We start from the raw sequence: 6,597 nt of genomic DNA, 5'->3' as shown, positions 1-6,597 counted from the left end.
TTGGTCCATGTAAAAAAGTGTAGACAGCTCTTAGGAAATACTAATCTCAGCCATTGTATCCCCCAAGTCATACTGATTATTGTTATGCCTTGTCTCCCAAGGAAAGTTCCATGAAACTGAAGTGAGATGTATTTTGGTTCACAACTGTGGCCTTCCAAACATTCTTGAATTGCACTATGTAACAAAATATGAAAACTTTGCTGTTCCTGGTTTGAAAGTGTTACTGTTTACTTGTGTAGTATTTACCTTGAAACTAGTTATTATATTCCAGAAACTTCATTTTTGTGGCCTTGACAAACTATGTTGAATTGGTTGAGACTCGATGAGATTTTTATTGAAAAACTATAGCAAAATGTACTGCAGGATAACGTTTTTGCAGTTTAATAAACTTTTTCCATATTTGTGTGATAAAACCTATTAGGAAATGACATTTATAACTCAGAGACAAAAAACGTGTTACATAGAGTTATAGATTATAACTATCTCCATCTTTGGCTAGGTTAGTTAGGCTACCAGTCCAACTACCTCTGGGAGACTGCAGTTGTCCATCCATGGTCTGCAGGCATGCACTGTGTTTAATTAGATGCCTTTGGATTCTAAGTTTTGTGTGTGTGTGTGTGTGTGTGATCCAGAATGGAAATCATTAACCTGACTAGAGCAGGTTATTGGCATAAAAGATTTCACAAATGTTTCCTAGAGACAATGGGCCCCTTTCTTATCTCAGGGGTGGGGGTGGAAGTGAAGATACCTGACTAGGACCTTTAGTGTGTGTGTGTGTGTGTGTTTTTAATCCTTCTGGAAACTCCCAAATGGAATTGGTCTAACTGCTGCGTTAACAATTCAACAAGGCATCACTTTCATGTTCATGACAGGTTGTACTATCTGTGACAAGCTGTGAAGACTTATATATTTTTCTTTATGCAAACATCTGTTCCAGCTGTGAAATCATGATACAGAAGCCATAACCAGTGGTGGTTCAAGTTCAGATTTAGTGATTATGACTTCACAGCAACTTGTAGGAAGGCCTCCATAAATGGGTTGTGCTTCACAAATGTTTAAGGTTAATATAGTGCAATATATAAGCACTCTTCTTGCATGCATTCTTCAAAAAGCAAACTCACCAGCTTTTGCTAGGCATACTATATATTCAAGGGCTATCCACAAAGTAGGTTACGTTTTGGATTTTAAAAAGGACAAAGTATAGGAGAAATCATTTACCATATGCAGCTGAAAGACACATTCCAATACTACAATCTCATGTAATCCCCACTGAAATCTAGGCATGTCTCATATAGATAAATGAGTTTGAAAAGGTCTGCCCCAGTAAATTGGCTGCCTCTTTCCTCCCTTTCCAACAATGGGGGCATGGGCTGGCAGCGCAGCGTTTTGGCTACGCTGCAGGAAGGGAGAAGGGGGAAGAGCTGAGGACACAAGTGGAAAATTTACTGGAGCAGTACATTTCAAACTCATTTATCTATATGAGACGTGCCTAGATTTCAGTGGGGATTACATGAAATTGTAGTATTGGAATGTGTCTTTCAGCTGCATATGGTAAATATTATCCTATACTTTGTCCTTTTTAAAATCCAAAACGTAACCTACTTTGTGGATAGCCCTCGTAGTTGTTCTAGGGGACACTTTATTATGGTTCTGGATCCCCACAGCAGCAGCAAATAGCCTTGAAGAGCAGTGGTGAATTTTCCCTATCCCTCTAACATGGTTTACCAAAGTTATTGCCATTGTCCATTTTCATCTGCAGTCTTTGAATGGGTATCTTTCTTATGGCTGTTCTATGAGTGACTATCAGCATGTTTATGGCAGTGTCTCCCAAAGCAGCCATTAGAAGGAAGAAGGAATACTGATACTTTAGAAACAAAATTGGTTAATTTTGGAACTCTGGGATTCATGAAGAAATTCAAAACAAATAATTTTAGAAAACAACCATTTTGGTATTTGACTGCTTCAGAAAATATTCTTATGTGCATTGCTTCCTGCAGATTCATATATATGGGAGCTCTTTCACATTTTATTTAGAAGTGACAGTCAAAAATATGCTATGAATTATCTCCTGCTCATTGCAATTTCCAGGTTATGGCTATTGCAGATGGTGCTCTAATTAGACCCTGTGCATATTTTATTCTATTGCATTGGAGGGAATTATTCTCAATACATTACAGTACTCCCTTCTCATTGTAATAAAAGAAGCAGATGGTATAAGACAGAACCAATATCAGTTAGTACTTCCTAGTCTTACTGAGAACATGAAAAATTCATTTTAAACAATGCTGCAAATTGAATTGTGTTGATTTTTTTCAGTGTTATGTACTCTTTACTTTATAAGCAGTTGACATTTTTCATTCTGGAGAAAATTTCTACTCGATACCATTAGCGAGATCATTTTTTCTGCTTTCTGAAATTATGCCAGTGTTTATTCACACACTTTAAAAAAGAATAAAGTTTCTTTCTAAGTTATCAATTAATGAGCCCAAGACTAATACATTAGTCTGTGCTCCTTTGGCTTGGAAGGATTAGATACTTAACAGTTTTAACAGCCACAATGAAATGACTACATTCAAAGAAATATTATGGCTCTGAGTATGCAATGTAAGTCTCATAATCTTAGCTGAGGTTTCTCCATACAACTCTATGGAGAGATGCTGGGCGAAAGGTCCCTTGGTCTTAGCCTGCATAAGAATTCTGGTCTATAGCTGTTGCAGAAAAAGAATATCGAGTACAACTTTACATGAATCAAAGAAATGTTCAATTTTATTAAAAGGATTGGGCAATTGCACATTTTTGCCCCAGACTTTTGAGAGGAAGTAAGAACCAAATCAGTTTATGGCAAAGAGAACTGCATAAGCAGAAAGGATAGGGAATGGTTGTAAACAACAAAAATACCTAGAGAGCAAAAATATGCTGCCTTTTATTTTTGGTTGTAAAAATATACCTTGCAAAAGATTCAGAATCCTTGCTACATTATTCCACTGGGAATGTTGAACTATTACATGTTGACCAGGAACTATGTACTCTCTAAAGACCATCTTACAGATTGCTGATCTAGGAACCTTGGAAGGTTTAAATGAATTTTCTGCCCTCTCATTGTATGCTGATATCTGTGAGGCACAGAACAAAATCCACAGGAGGGATCTCTGTGTTCTGCAAAATGAAAGAGAAAATAGTTTTATAGTGTGTGAATGGCTATCATAAACAAATTTTAACAACTTAATATGTGTATTGAAAGCTACATTTTCTGCATTTTCAGCAGCTCTCCTGCCCTCTGGGGTCTATCTCATAGTTCATACAACCAGCTAGCTGTCCCCTCTAGCTATAAAATGTTAATAGACTGAAGTGTTTGGGTTGCATTGCTCTTTGAGTGATGCAATTTTATTTTATAAGAAGCCATCAATAAAACATAAAGTATTGCACAATACAATATGATGGTTTAATCCCTACCATCTGAAAGGGACACTGAAGAAAGTAAAGCAGGGGTATGGGATCTAATCTTGAAATTGAGCTGAAATGCTATGGGTGCTTCATGGGCATTTTCCCCAAGGGATGTCAAATCACATCCACTATTTTGTCTCCTATTAAATTATGTAAACCTATATGGGAGATGCATTTTGCTGAGAATCCAAAGATGTGTGTCAAAGATAAATAAACTGCAGTTTTATAAGTATTATTTGGAGATTAACATCTGGATCATTGCATTATTGCCAATTGAAAAGTAAGTTTTGATGGTAAAGAGTTAGTGTCATAACAGCATGTGGGCCAACTGCATCAGAGATCCTTTCTTCACAAGTTATATGAGACACTTGCAATACTATCTTGTTACTTTTCTCTCAGTTGGAAGAGAAATCATGAAGGATCTTTCTCCAGACCAAGCAGAAGAAACTCAGGTTATGAGATCCACAACCACATGAAGTTTTTATATATATGTTCACAATGAAATGCATCATACCAACCAACCAGAACAATCACAGGAACAGCTTTCTATACCTTTGCAGCCATACTGCCGACACCATCATTCTAAATGCACACTCTTACTCAGTGGTAGCTGATGTCTTCCATGCTAATGGCATGATGAACTTTTCAACTTGCAACAGGGGAAAGGAAAAATTAAAGATTTTATTGCAAAAATATGTATTAGATTTGAACATTTCCGAAACTATCTGATATGCTGAAGACCACCTTAGGTAGTTCCACTAAATTTGGGACTAACACCCTGAATGGATGCTTTCCCCACTGGAACTTCTATCAGTGGCCAACACTATTTCAGCATGTGAGAATACTATGCACTCTGCATTTATCCATTCCTTTACATTGTGATGTATTTGTAGCCTAGCTAACAAAAGTAAACTTGTCTTGTAGAGGATTCAAACATACTTTAAAATTGTTGGATGTTTTGGAGTGTGCACAAACAAAAAGAAATGATTAAAAGGGAGAAAAATAAATGGGAGATAAATTGCATACTGTATGAACTAGACATATGACCTTATCAGACAGGCTGATTTTCCTGTTTTATGAGCACACCACCGCTGCAGCAACACGGTAGCCCTGTGTTGCCTATGGAGCAATGGGGAAAAGCTGGGTGGCGATGCTTCTCCTGTGGGATGGCAGTCGGAGTCAGTTGTGTAATGCAGGGCATGGAGTGACGAGTTCTCCATGTCCCCCGCTGGGACTCCCATAGATTCACCACAATGTGTAATGAATCCTCTGCCTAACGTGCTAAGGTCCATAAACATTAATATGAACTAACCATATGTTTAAAATACATTTATAAAGCATTATTGCATAAAGCAGTTATGCTCTTCTGACCATTGAATGATAGATGATGAACATTTATTTTTTTCCAAATCTGTAATATAGGTTTTTTTAGCAGCAGTAAAAACATACAGAAGCCCACACATTGACCATCTGTTTATGCCAAGTAGTATCAAACATATGTATCTATTTGGGATTCAAAATAGTCCAACCCTTACAGGATGAAAATAAAATGTAAATATTTTATTTCAAACATTTATATTGTTTTAATACCAACATGAGACAATAAAACCCAGAAACAGGACTCAATTAATTTAATTGAGTAATATTAAATTGGTAATTGGTAATTAAATTGGTAATATTTTCTCCAGACTGTAAGAGAAAGATCTTTAAGAGATCTTTAACAATGCATTTACGCCTCTCTCTTTTTCTTTTTTTCTTTCTTTTTTTTTTTTTTTGCCAAATCATAATTCTCAAATTTCTTGGAAGCTAAATTAGAAAGAAGACAGAACACCCCTCCTCCAAAGTGACTGATGAACATTAAATTAATTTCCCAGTTGGAGGGCCAAAGTCTATATTGTTATGTGTCTGCTGTATCCACCCAAATGTTTCATCCCACAGCAGACCTTGCTGTAACAATTGCAGGTGGGATGTGCCTCATAAGAAGAAGGATTTGTGTTTGCAAAAATCTATATTACTCCAAGATTGTAAAAAGACACAAAAGGCATCCTGCATAGCCATTCATAAAAGGTGAAACACTTAAAAGCAGAAGTTAATGCTCTAGCATCTGAAGGCAACATGGTGTAAAAAATCTTATCTGGCAGAATGCATCAGGAGAAGCTATTAAAATCTAAAAGTACCAATTCATCAGTGCCGAAATTCTCAAAAGAAGCAAAATAAATGTGCACACCTACTGTTGATTTTTTTTTTCTTGGCTAAAAATAAAAAACTTCAAATACATCACACAAAAAGGAGATCCTTTTAGGAAGTCCGTGCTTAAAAATTAAATACTTACATTATTCAATTTCTGCCCTCCTCCTCCTCTTTAAGGATCCAATTTTTATTTTAGATTATCCATTGTTATTGCCCACCTTCAAGTCATTTCCAGCCTATGGCAAGCCGAAGGGGAACCTATCACAAATGTTCAGAAAAGGTTCACAATTTTTGCTTCAGTTGAAATATTTGTTTTTTCCCAAAATGTTCAAGGTAGTTCATATTCAAAGCAGTTTTGCTTATGAGTAACAGAAGGACAAATTTGAAGGCCACAGCCTATATATTTTATGAGCACTCTGCAGTCACATAGCAAGTAGATGCATAACAAAGCACTTGTGGTGTGACCCAATTTTAAATAGTTAAGTGTTAAATAGTTGTTGCTGCTTTAAAATTATCAGTTGTATTTTAACATTTACATTAAATTGCATATTTATATATTTCTACTAGACCCTGTGGGCGCCTTTCTGGGATTGAAAGGCAGCACAGACATAAACTGGAAGACACTGTAGCATAATAAATAAATAGTAAATTCTACATGACTCATTAAGAAAAGGCAAGAAATGTTAATATCTATCATTGTCCATATCATCATATTTTCCATTTCTATGTATGGTTGTAAAAGCTGAACAGTGAAGAAAGCTGATCAGAAGAATATCACCAAATATGAAATGTGGTGCTAAAGAAGATGCATTGTGGATATCTGCAAAAAAGACAAATACATAAATTGTTCCTAAAGTAAATCAAGCTAGAATTCTCCCTAGAAGCCAATATAACTAAATAAGACTGCTATAATTTGGAGATATCACAAAAAATAAGGCTTATTAGAAAAGTCTACAATGCTTG

At 36.0% G+C, this 6,597-nt stretch overlaps 1 long non-coding RNA gene across 1 annotated transcript; it reads right to left on the bottom strand.

The window, feature by feature from the left end:
• Nucleotides 1–2,697: 2,697 nt before the first annotated feature.
• LOC134298087 (uncharacterized) lies at nt 2,698–6,135 on the bottom strand. Its single transcript, XR_010005061.1, has 3 exons — nt 5,777–6,135; nt 3,997–4,093; nt 2,698–3,156 (listed from the first exon to the last, which is right to left on the bottom strand). It is a non-coding gene; the product is annotated as an uncharacterized LOC134298087 (long non-coding RNA).
• Between the last annotated feature and the right edge of the window lie 462 nt (nt 6,136–6,597).

Source organism: Anolis carolinensis, chromosome 3, assembly GCF_035594765.1.
Source record: "Anolis carolinensis isolate JA03-04 chromosome 3, rAnoCar3.1.pri, whole genome shotgun sequence".
Taxonomy (NCBI): domain Eukaryota; kingdom Metazoa; phylum Chordata; class Lepidosauria; order Squamata; family Dactyloidae; genus Anolis; species Anolis carolinensis.
This window is presented reverse-complemented; position numbering and strand designations above follow the sequence as displayed.